The sequence below is a fragment of the Podarcis bocagei genome, assembly GCF_964188305.1.
Source record: "Podarcis bocagei genome assembly, chromosome: 14".
Taxonomy (NCBI): domain Eukaryota; kingdom Metazoa; phylum Chordata; class Lepidosauria; order Squamata; family Lacertidae; genus Podarcis; species Podarcis bocagei.
Window position 1 is genome coordinate 52336076 of NC_138139.1, and position 12329 is coordinate 52348404.

Below are 12329 nucleotides of genomic sequence, written 5' to 3' on the forward strand. Positions count from 1 at the left end.
CCCTAACAGTGAGGTCCTCCTCCAAGAGTCTTCTGCTGGTTCCCTCACTGTGAGAAGCAAAGATACAGGGAAGCAGGCAGAGGGCCTTCTCGGTAGTGGTGCCCACCTTGTGGAACACCCTCCCTTTCAGATGTCAAGCAGATAAAGAATTACACAACTTTTAGAAGAAATCTAAAGACAGCCCTGTACTGAGAGGTTTTTAAAACTTGATGTTTTTATTATGCTTTTAGAAATGCTGTAAGGTGCCCAGAGTGGCTGGGGAAACCCAGCCAGATGGGCAGGGTAAACAACTACTACTACTACTACTACTACTACTACTGCTGCTGCTGCTGCTTCCTTTACGTCTGTGCCATGCTTCTTACTTCATATGTGTTTTGTATTTCAATTTAACTCCCATTTATATTAAAATCAGACCTGCACTTCTCCTGGGATAACGCCCCTGGGTTAACTATGCATTCTACACACCACAGCTTCACGTTTACTCATGACTGTATCAGTTACAGGGCTAAAGTTGGTTACTAACTCCCAGCTGCTTACTCCCTTGAAAGTCGGGGGGGGGGAGCTGAAAGAGCAACCCAAACAACTGAAGTATATATGCCCCTGTATCCCAAAATGAGTTTGGGAAACCCCATATCATATATTGCTGGCTGCTGCCTGGTTGGCATGGCAGGGTCTTCTTGGTGGTGGCTCTCTGCCCTCTTCAGTAAGGTACATTCATCTCCCTTGTTATTAACAAAGAAGAACTTAAAATTATTGCAGTTTAACCTGCAATCTTAAAAATGTTAGTTGTGATTGTTTTTAAATGTCATGTTCTCAGTGGTTTTTTAAATGGGTGTTGAAACAAAACTAAATAAAATAAAAAAATCTAGCTTGTTGGTGTTTGCTGCCTTCAATTTCTTTATGAGGAAGGCCAGGATATGAATGAATAAAATCTTCATGACAGGGGGACTATATGCAGTGATGACCCAGATAAGGAGCTTGGGAGAAGGAGTAGACAGATGCAGTCCAAGCTTTGGGCCACCTGACATAATACACCTGTACTTCCAGGCTAGTGTCCTCTATGGGATGCCTTAGCACATTTGGAAAATCCTCACTGTGATCAACTCCCGTCCAGAAACCTATGTTCCCACTGTGGAAGGATGTGCAGATCCAGAATTGGCCTCCACAGTCATTTACGGACACACCGCTAAGACTGCATTCACAGAAGACAATCTTACTTGGCCACGAGTGATCACAGAGAGACAGACAGACAGGCCTAGCATCACAATGCTCTATTTACGATGGTCTGAACACTCATCTGAATAAATTAAACATGTCAATCTGTACTATGTGCAAACCTGAAGTCTCACGCAACCCATCTCTTTCCTGCTGTTATCAATAGTAATATTCACAGCACATGCACCATTCAATAGTACTACTTGTTTTATTTAGCATAAAATAAAATTTGAGAAACTGCATTGCCGAGTCTGCAGAATGACTGCCGATTTGCTCTAAACCACAAGCCTTTCTGTTTGCTTAAAAGCTTTTGCAGCAACCAAAGCTTGTTTGACTTTAACACTGATTAAGCCAAAAGGATAAGTGGCAAAACCCAAAGAACTGAATAGAGCCAGACAAATTCCCTGAGACCCTGTTATGTTTTTATGGAATGGCATAGATATTAATCTACAATTTAATGTTTGCTGGTGGTTTAGGCACAAGGCGCTAGAAAACAGATTTGCTTTTTAAAAAATATTCTCCGCATCTCAGAGCATGAGTAAGCCTTCTCTTCAATTTCCCACAATAAAGGGAAATACTCAAATTTAGACATGGGCATAGTGCTATGACAAGTTCCTGTTTACATGCTACCCGGGAGGATTTATGACAGGTAGTGTAATCCAAACCCACAACCTACTTTGCCAGAGGGGGCAGGAATGAGGCAGAAATGTCCCTCCACCCAGCACTCAAGGAGCAGGGGTAGACTTTAGGTCAGGCATGTCCAAAGTCCGTTTCGGGGCCTAATCTGGCCCATTCAATCCAGGGCTTGTGGTAAAAAAAAAAAAAAAACTCCTGGAAAAAAAGCTCAACAACTTCAATCTTAAAAAAAGGTCAGCAACTTTGGTTGACCCTTACAGCCCTTCACTTCACCAAATCTGGCCCTCTCTGAAAAAAGTTTGGACACCACTGCCTTAGGGCAGGGGTCTGCAACCTTTAAGACAAAAAGAGCCACTTGGACCCGTTTCTGAAGAAAAAACAACAACTGGGAGCCGCAAAACCATTGAGACATTTAAAACAAATATATCTCCGGAGCCACGATCTGACAGCGGGCGGGAAGGTGACGTCGGGACGGTGCGTGACTAACGCACGCACCGCCCCCATGCGATGTCACAGCCAGTACAGCGGCCGCCACAGTGAGGAGTGTCGGGGCGCACAATGCGCCTCCTCCCCTCGCTAGTATCTGCCCCGGAGCCGCAGCAAAGATGTAAAAGAGCCACATGCGGCTCCGGAGCGGCGGGTTGCAGACCTCTGCCTTAGGGCATGGGTAGGCAAACAAAGGCCCGGGGGCGTATCCGGCCCAAATGCCTTCTAAATCTGGCCTGCGTAGAATGTGTCCTTTTATTTAAAATGCATCTCTGGGTTCTTTGTGGGGCCTGCCTGGTCTTTTTACAGGAGTAGAATGTGTGCTTTTATTTAAAATGTATCTCTGGGTTATCTGTGGGGCATAGGAATTCAGTCATTATTTTCCCCCAAATATAGTACGGCCCCCCACAAGGTCTGAGGGACAGTGAACCGGCCCCCTGCTGAAAAAGTTTGCTGACCCCTGCCTTAGAGTCTTGAATTTCAGTGGCACCCTGTGCGACAAAATTCACACAGAGAGACACAGAGAGAGACACACAAAGACACACACACACATACACAGACACACACACCTCTTGCCTTCCAATCAATATCATAGTTGTGGCACCCAGGAGGCTCTGTGCCCAGTGCAAATGAACTGGTTGTGCTCCCCTAAATCTGCCTCTGCAATGAGCACCCCAGTGCACTTGGTTAATCAGCAAGCACGCAGTCACTACAGCTAGAGTATCCCCAACAGTGATAGGCAGTGTAACCCCAAAACAGAGTGTTCCGGGGGAAGGGAGAAGACTGAGAAAGGCCAACAAAATATCAGGCAACACTCACAAAACAGAGCCAACCCTCGGCCCCCAAAAAGGCCAAAAAACCATCAACTTAAAAATATGGAAGGGGTGTGTGCCAATAGATGTGTATGAGGATACCATGGTCTCACAAGGGCTACTTTGGGGGCCTCATTCATACACACACCATCTCTTCATCCTCTCTTGATTGATTTCCTAAATAAGCAAGAAAGGAAAAAAAAGCAATTGGTGACCCAGTTGAGATCTAGGCATGATTGACTTGATCTATCAGTTGAAGAACAACTAGCTAATCCTCCGTGATTCAGAGAAACTGGCTTATATAGACACAGAGTTCGGGGGGGGGGGATTCTGGGATGGAATTTTGAGTTAGCGTTTAGTCACAGCAAACACACAAGAGTTCAGTTAATAAAGAATTGTACTCACAGCTCTCTCTCTCTTTTTCTCTAATGGACAACTGGTAGCCAAGAGGCAGGAAGCCCCTCTCTCTATTATGCACAGAGAGAAACTTATGAGTGCAGACCCCTTTGCCAACATTTGCTACACACAGCTCATCAAACAGTAGCCCGCTGCAAGGCATTAATGTGATCTGTATGAGAATGCCACTCTCTTAATGAACTCTGGCTCTTGGAGACCATGCCCAATGCTGACAGGTTTCTTGTCTACTTGCTTTCATCTCTCCATATATATATATATATATATATATATATATATATATATATATATGCAGGTTTTGGTGTTTTCGGGTATCTTCCCGTGTAAGAGTTGGGGTGTCTAGGCGACGTTTCGACGAGGTCTCACTCGTCATCTTCAGGCTGGTGCTTTCGGCTTCTTGTTACTAGAACAGAGCAGGATCTCAGTGTTTGAGTTGGGGAACCAAACGCCTGGCTGACAAAGACCACTTGACAACTGAGTTACAGAATCTCTCAAATGTGTTAATCGCCAACGGATACCAACAAAACAGGGTTACGAAGCTAATCCAAAAAGAAACACCCCCCAAAAACCAAGACACAGAAGAAAACAATGGCATGGCCCTCCTTCCTTATATCAAGGGCACTACAGATAAAATTAGCAAAATCCTCCATAAACACAATATCAAAACAGCCTTTTGCACCAACCAAAAAATAGCCAATATCCTCAGAAACCCAAAAGATAAAATCCAGTTAGAAAACCAAGGGGTCTATGAAATACCCTGCAAAGTCTGCCCAGCCACGTACATTGGACAAACAAACAGACGAATAAATGCACGTATCGCAGAACACAAGAATGCCGTCAAAAAAGAAGAAAAAACTTCCTCTCTTTACCAACACATGAAAGAAACAGGACACGAAATTAATTTTGCAGATTCCAAATTGCTCTTTAACATGGAACATCACCACAAGAGAATAATCATGGAAGCCATCGAGATAGAGAAACACCCTCACAACATGAACAAGCGTGACGACACGTCCCGCCTGCCAGACATCTGGAAATTAGCCCTCCCCACAAAAACCGACACCAGAACCAGAGACACACAGAACGCCATCTCCAATCAACCACACCAGACCCAAACCCAGATCCTCTCCACAGATAAAGTACAGACACCATCCAGTAGCCAAACCATAGTGGCACCTCCGGATGCTGCACCCCCCTGCAATCCCTACACAGATCTGGCTGGCACAGGGCACAAAACCACAGCTCGCCCCTATACACGAAGCCAAGCCAGAGCACAACTAAGTGCAGTACAGCCATCTTCTCAGAAAAACTTTTCACAAGCTCAAGAGGTCAAGACACGAAAGCTTTAGCAACTAATCCACACCTAATGACCCTCCTAAGTGGTACTCAGAATATCACTCAAGAAATCACTCAAGATATCCCTCAAGTAATTAAGGAACAAAAGAAGAAAAGGCACACTAACCTGGGAACTCCCTCTCTGCCCAGAACGTTGGAGGCTATACACCACACCCCCTCAACAGTATTTATAGGAACTCAAACACTGAGATCCTGCTCTGTTCTAGTAACAAGAAGCCGAAAGCACCAGCCTGAAGATGACGAGTGAGACCTCGTCGAAACGTCGCCTAGACACCCCAACTCTTACACGGGAAGACACCCGAAGACACCAAAACCTGCATATATATATATATATATACAATAAAAATAATTTATTTTTATTATTATTATTATTATTATTATTATTATTATTATTATTATTATTCAGAGCAAAGAAAAAGAGTGCTCTCCAGATGTTATGGGCTACAGCTCCCATCAGTCCCAACCAGCAGGTACAACAGCCAGGGAGCATCCGCAGGGCAACTTGCTGACAACCACTGTTATACACCAAACAACTTTGATCAGGCACCTCTATCCAAAAAGGTATGCACTCCCATTGGCCCTGTTTAACAAGGACAGCCTTGTCCTTCTGGTCACTCTCCCAATAAATTATTGTCCCTATTTTTGGGGAGGATGTCCTGCCTGCAAAAGTGTTGTTAACTTGTCTTTTATTTTTTGTTTATTTTAACAAGATTTTTATGTAGCAAATTCTCTAAGTGGCTTAAAAGAAATATTAACATAAATAAAAATCAGTTAGAAACAAGTAATTAAAAACATTTAAAAGATAATTAATTTTAACAGCAAAAGATAAAAACATGTTAACATCTACATGTCTGGATAGGCTTGTCTAAACAAAAATGTTTTAAGCAGGCACCAAAAAAGACTGCAGCAGAGGTCCCCGCCTGATGTCAGCAGGAAGGGAGTTCCAAAGTGTAGGTGCTTCCACGCTAAAGACTGATTTTTTACCCTAGTGATGCTACAGTTGTCATTATTCAGGGTTCAACTGCCTCCCTGGGGTTTCTGGAGGTTAATTATCTGAGAAAGGGATGAAATGTAATGCATTTTTGCTCTTATGTACTACTACTACTACTACTACTACTACTACTACTACTACTAATAATAATAATAATAATAATAATAATAATAATAATTTATTAGTTATACCCCGCCCATCTGGCTGAGTTTCCCCAGCCACTCTGGGCGGCTTCCAATCGAATGTTAAAAACAATACAGCATTAAATATTAAAACTTCCCTAAACTGGGCTGCCTTCAGATGTAGATAGCTACTTATTTCTTTCACATCTGAGGGGAGGGCATTCCACAGGGCGGGCGCCACTACCGAGAAGGCCCTCTGTCTGGTTCCCTGTAACCTCACTTCTTGCAATGAGGGAACCGCCAGAAGGCCCTCGGCACAGATACAGTTTAATACACTGCAGCTGTTAAGTGTACATTTTGCATTTTTTAACCAAAAGGATAATCACACCCTTTTAAATCAGTGGACAGGCTGTTGCAGAGTAATTGTAATACCACACACAGCAGATGCAGTAGAACTTTCACCAATGTGTAGCAAGGAAGAGAGAAGACTTGGGAAGCAGTCCTTGGCATGACAACAAGGTGTTACAAGGCTGTCCCGTTTTCATGTATGATATGCTTGTGGGATTGAGGGAGGCCAGCTAATTCCATTTTAAAAAGAACCAGAATCCTCCTTGGCCAAAGTGCTCAGGGCAGGTAGAGAAGAACCCTTGAAAAGTTTGGCTGGGTAACATTTAGCCCCACAAGCTGAAGTCAGCTCTAATGCGTAACATTGGAAAGAGTCTTCTGGTTACAAGACTATTTGCATCCCGTAGAATTCTCATACACCTACCTGTTTATAACTAAGCACAAGCCATGCAAAATGAAAAGGCAGCTCTCTCAGTGAGAAGTCTTTCTTTGCTGCCATCTTGTGGGGACCGGCTGAAGGCTTGCAGTCATGACAAATAAGCCTCCTACCTCCCTTATGGAAAAGCATCTATATTGTCAGTAGTCTATCACCAGATACAGATGGCAACACTCTCCAACGCAGCCACATTCAAGCACTCAGCCTCCACACTGAAATTGCGTCTCCCCTTGTGACAAAATGTGAATGAATAGTAAATGAACATTAGTTATCTCCTCCTTCCAAGCCTTCCTTGGAAAAGAACCCAATTTTAAATCCTCTATAGAAGCCAGGCTCTGTTATCATCTGCTAGTCTCCCACAGTCAGGTAGACTTAAGGAGTTGAGCTGAACTCCCAGGTTGGGGGGGGGAAGAGGGGGAAAAACTTCTACAAATGCTGACATGCACCACTGTTATTGCTGACAAGACCGCTTTAAGCAGGGGACACGTTTAACATTTCAAAAGAGGCACCAAAAGGGGTTTGAGAATGGATGGTAAGAAGTGCAACACAACTAAGTGCTGTTATTTAGTCTTAAAGTCAAATAACCCATAGGAAAGGCAATTAAGACAATCCTTTCTGAGAGACTTTTAACCCCAGCAAGAGGATCCACTGAGAACAAAACCACTAGGGAGGTTGAAAAGGGGGGTGGAGGGAAAATACACATTAAAACCCTCTTCTAGATAAGCATGTGTTTAAATTAGCCAGAGGCCCTGCTGAAGCATCACACAAATGTACTGTTGCCAAATCAGTTGCTGGGTGAGCAAAGAAGCCTGAAAGTAGCAAAGAATGTCAGGGATACCTGCCTCAAGGGACGGGTTGAATTTAAGCAGTGCTGCCACTGAAGACAGCTCAAAAACTTATGCTGGCCTAAAATGTAGCTGCCTGGGTTTCAACCAGAACTACTAGACTCTGGTCATAGAATCTTAAGAGCTGGAAGGTATCCCAAGGGTCATCTAGTCCAACCCCCTGCAATGCAGGAATCTCAGCTAAAGCACCCGTGACAGATGGCCATCCAACCTCTGCTTAAAAACCTGCAAGGAAGGAGGGTCCACAACCACCCAAGGGAGTCCATTCCACTGTTGAAGGGCTCTTACCACCAGGAAGCTCTTCCTGATGTTTAGTTGGAATCTACTTTCTTGTAACTTGAAGTTCGGGGCCTTGCTTCTGGGGCAGGAGAAAGCAAGCTTGTTCCCTTTTCCATGTGAAAGCCCTTCAGATATTGGAAGATGGCTATCATATCTCCTCTCAATCACCTCTTTTCCAGGCTAAACATACCCAGCTCCTGCAGCCATTCCTCGTAAGGCTTGGTTGCCAGACCCTTGATCACCTTGGTTGTCAACATCCTTCTTAAATTGTGGTGCCCAGAATTGGACACAGTATTCCAGGCGTGGTCTGACCAAGGCAGAAAAGAGTGGTACTAATACTTCCCTTGATTTTGACACTTTGCTTCTGTTGATGCAGCCTAGAATAGCATTACCTTTTTCTGGCTGCTGCGTCACACTATTGACTCATGTTAAGCTTGTGGTTCACAAAGATCCCTAGATCCTTTTCACATGTACTGCTAGTAAGCCAGTTGTCCTCCATCTTATAATCGTGCATCTAGTTCTTTCTGCAAAACCTTAGAATACTCTCATTTTATAGTGCCAATTTGATTCTTCCGGGTGCTGATTTTGATCTTTACCACCCAAGCAACTTGGGACCAGAGCATCTCCAGTACAGCCTCCTCCCAGATAAACATGTTGTGATCTACTTTTAGGGCCTCACTAACTCACAACCTTGTGAATCTTAGCTGTGCAGAATATAGGCCAGGCCCAGGACACTTAAAATTTGGAATTGCTCTCAAAGAGAACTACGCTAAGCTGTACCACTGTTTAGGTTTTATTGTTTAAAAGGGGCAGGGGGAACCATGCAGCTTCCCACATTTACACAAACCACCACAGCTTTGTATAATACAATTAAATACGTTAAGAATAACTGAATAATCAAACCTTTCTAGTCAGAGGCTGCTCAAGCAAAAGGGTACTCTCATAAATCTGTTTCATTTATGTCTGTATCTGCTTTTTATGTGTTTTATTTCAGGCGTGAACACCTGAACTTTGGTGATCTGTATCTGTATTGCTACTATTTGTCTGTGTCCACTCAGTGCTTCACACTCTACCACAGTTTCTATGTTTTATTTCTCCTTATAGGTTGGTTTGTGAGGGCTTAGCCCTGAAAAGCAACTAATGAATACCTGCAATGAATGGATGAGTCCCCTGTTATGGTTCATACAATGCAAGGATAGGCTGCATGGAATTTGATAGTTGATTTATATACCAAGATTTGCCTAAGAAGAAATCTGAGAAAAGAAAAATGGCTCCTTTGGGAGGAAGGGCAGAAAATAACAGGAGGAGGACAAGGAGAAACAAGGTGCTGCAAATGTGTTCGGCAATGACTGGCAGGCAGGCTCCTAATGTGAAAAAAAGCTGTAAACTGCCCAGATAAATACTTTATCATCTCCATGTGTAAATTCTGAATACCAACAGGAGAAGAGGCTTAACACTTTGTGGAGATCTATTTCATTGTGATTACTGCAGGCACTGGCAGTGCCCAGATGCCAGGATCAGCAGATGTGCCACAGTTATTAGGGGCTGGAAAGGGGGGAGAATACTTGGCTGATAAGTTTTCAGGACACTCAAACCCCCCTCCCTCAAAAAATGGGAAAACAAAACTAGAACATATGGCATTTGATGTGTGAAAACTGCTGGGCCTGTATAACTGATTAGAGTACATATGGAGCTCCTAGATAGTATAAATCTCTCAATATAAAAGGATGTTGTGGGCTATTGAAGGTGTCAGCATGAGTCTCCCTGGCAAATCTCTCTTCATTAATGTTTCCTGCCGAGCCAAATGTGTTGTAATGAAAAGACTATTAATGGAGTTACATTTATGATGCTGCGTTACTGGTGCTAACCTTCCCAAGCCTAAATTTAACAGTGCTCTCTCAAAACAATTGTCAGGAACTTACGTCAAGGAGTAAAGCTTGCTTGTGAAGAGCGTACTCAGTGTCAACGGAGTACAAATACAACCAATATCATCACAGGTGCCTTGACTGACCAGGCTGGCATAACCCCTTGTTCATGAAATCATTACTTCCAGGGCTCTATTTGCACAAAGGTGAAGCATCATGAAATCTCCATCAGGAGAATAACATCTATTGGGAAGCTGGTGCGTCTGTTAGCTTTTATATTTGAAAATATCTAAATTACTTAAATTTGGAATGGGGAGCCTGCACCCCTCCATATGTTATTGAACTCCAACTATCAGCCACAGCCAATGTGGCCATTAGTCAGGGACAATGGGAGTTGCAGTCCAACAACATATGGAGCGCCACATGTTCCCACACCAACTTAAATTAATATGGTTCCACCTACTTCCTCAAGGGAACTCATGGCATCACATTATGCAGAGAACAATATTTTTTATACAAAGGTAGAAAAATAAATCAGGGAGCAAATGAAATTGTCATTTATTTGAACATAAATTTGGGGAAAGTGACAGAAAGGAAGACAGAGAAGTTTGAAAGGCAGCAATTGTGTTCAATGAAACATTTGCTCAAAAAAGGCTTGAAGGGAAATCAATTGGCTTAGAATGAGTCTAAGTTAGGTAAGAGGGTAGCTGGACTATGGCAAAACAGTAAATATGACATTTGGGAAATCATCTGTTTGAGATTTCTGTTGTCTGTGTTACAGCACACCCTATAGGTAAATTTGAGTTTTCCGTTTGCTGGATACTGGATGTTGGGAACAAATGCCCAGACTCCCTACTGCTCCCACACAGTTCCCCCGCCATCATCACCATATTGTATCAGCAACCAGCAGCTCATTATCATCTGGTATTGTTCTGTCTAACAGAGAGCAGCTGCTAGATTCAATTGAATTTTTTAAAGCATTTCTTATTTAAAAAAAATATTTTTCTCCACATGCTTCCTTCAGAAAGACTGAACAGACCAGTGCCAAAACAAAGAAGACAGAAAAGGAGATTTTCCCTTAAGCAAAAAGGTGTGAAATGTGGAAGGCTAACAATGGAACCTGGAAGCCGAACATTCAATTCACCTTACCAAGATTGAATGAATAGAGGTATTAAAGCCATCCCAATAAGTAACAGTTGGATAACTATGAAAAACTAAATAAAGTATGCACTGCAGGCGAAATCTATGATAAGTTGCTTTAAAAGGCAATCTTCAAAGCAGAAACTGAAACTGCACTGATTCATCTCCCAGCCCCCAGAAGACTGAGTAAAACCTTTGCTAATTTGTGTCTATTCAAAGTAAATCATTGTATAGACTCATAACTACAGAACAAGTACAGCACACTGATAAATATATCTACCTTTCTCCAATCCCTCTCCAAAATATATTGATCTGTTTTGGGCAAATTTATACTATATAGCTTTAAATGTTTTAACATTTTTTCCAATTATTATTTTAAATGTTCAGAACAAACGAACCCACCTGGATCAAACCAAAGACCTCTGCTTCCCATAGTGGTCAAGCAGATGCCTGTCAAGTGCCTCACCACATTGTTGGGGTACAGCTTGAGTTGATCATCTCTGACATAGGAGGAGGAGGAGGAAAGAGGGCACGCTGAATGATGGGAACCTGAAATGGAGGAGGCCGGGATCCCCTCTCTCCTTACAAAGACGCCATTTCTCCACCCCAACTTTCCAGCAGAGCAGAGAGCCCCTGTGGAGAGTTTGGGGTGGGGGGCATTTTGAGCAGCTGAGTGGGGAAATAGAACTGGACAGAATAGGATCCAAAATACGAGGGTGCAATCTTGTCACCTAGAAACAGGCACCACCTTCATGCAAGGGAGCAGACCCACCCACCCTGAAAGACAGCACATCTGCAATCCTCATATTCCTTGCAGGGCGAGTAAATGTTACAAGGGAGTGCACCACACATGGTCTTTAAAAGCTTGGTGGGCTGGGCATGGAAACTACTTGGTATATCTTTGTCACTTCCATCCAGTTATTAACATCTTGCGCCATCTTGAGCCTTATGTGTGCTGCTGAGTCTATCCCATTAATTGAATAAGAAGCAAAATAAAAAAATTCATTCCAGTAGCACCTTAGAAACCAACTAAATTTGTTATTGGTATGAACTTTCATGTGCATACACACTTCTTCAACCGCTTGAATAAGGATCTCTTTCTACCTTATACAGTCATACCTCGGTTTGAAGAAGCTTCGGGATAAGTATTTTCGGGTTGCGCGCTGAAGCGACGCGGAAGTAACGGAGTGTGTTACTTCCGGGTTTCGCCGCTTGCGCATGCGCAGATGGTCAAAATGACGTCACACGCACGGACACGGGTTGTGTTCGCTTGCGTTCGCTTCTAGATGTGAACGGGGCTCCGGAATGGATCCCATTCGCATCCAGAGGTACCACTGTATGTAAGAAACTCTGCTTGTGTGTTTTGAGGCAGCAGCCAGGACAGTGC

At 43.3% G+C, this 12329-nt stretch overlaps 1 protein-coding gene across 2 annotated transcripts in view; it reads right to left on the bottom strand.

Moving 5' to 3' along the window:
- MAD1L1 (mitotic arrest deficient 1 like 1) overlaps positions 1–12329 on the bottom strand; it is a 456900-nt gene that overhangs the window by 276507 nt on the left and 168064 nt on the right. The gene's annotated exons all lie outside the window — the stretch shown is intronic.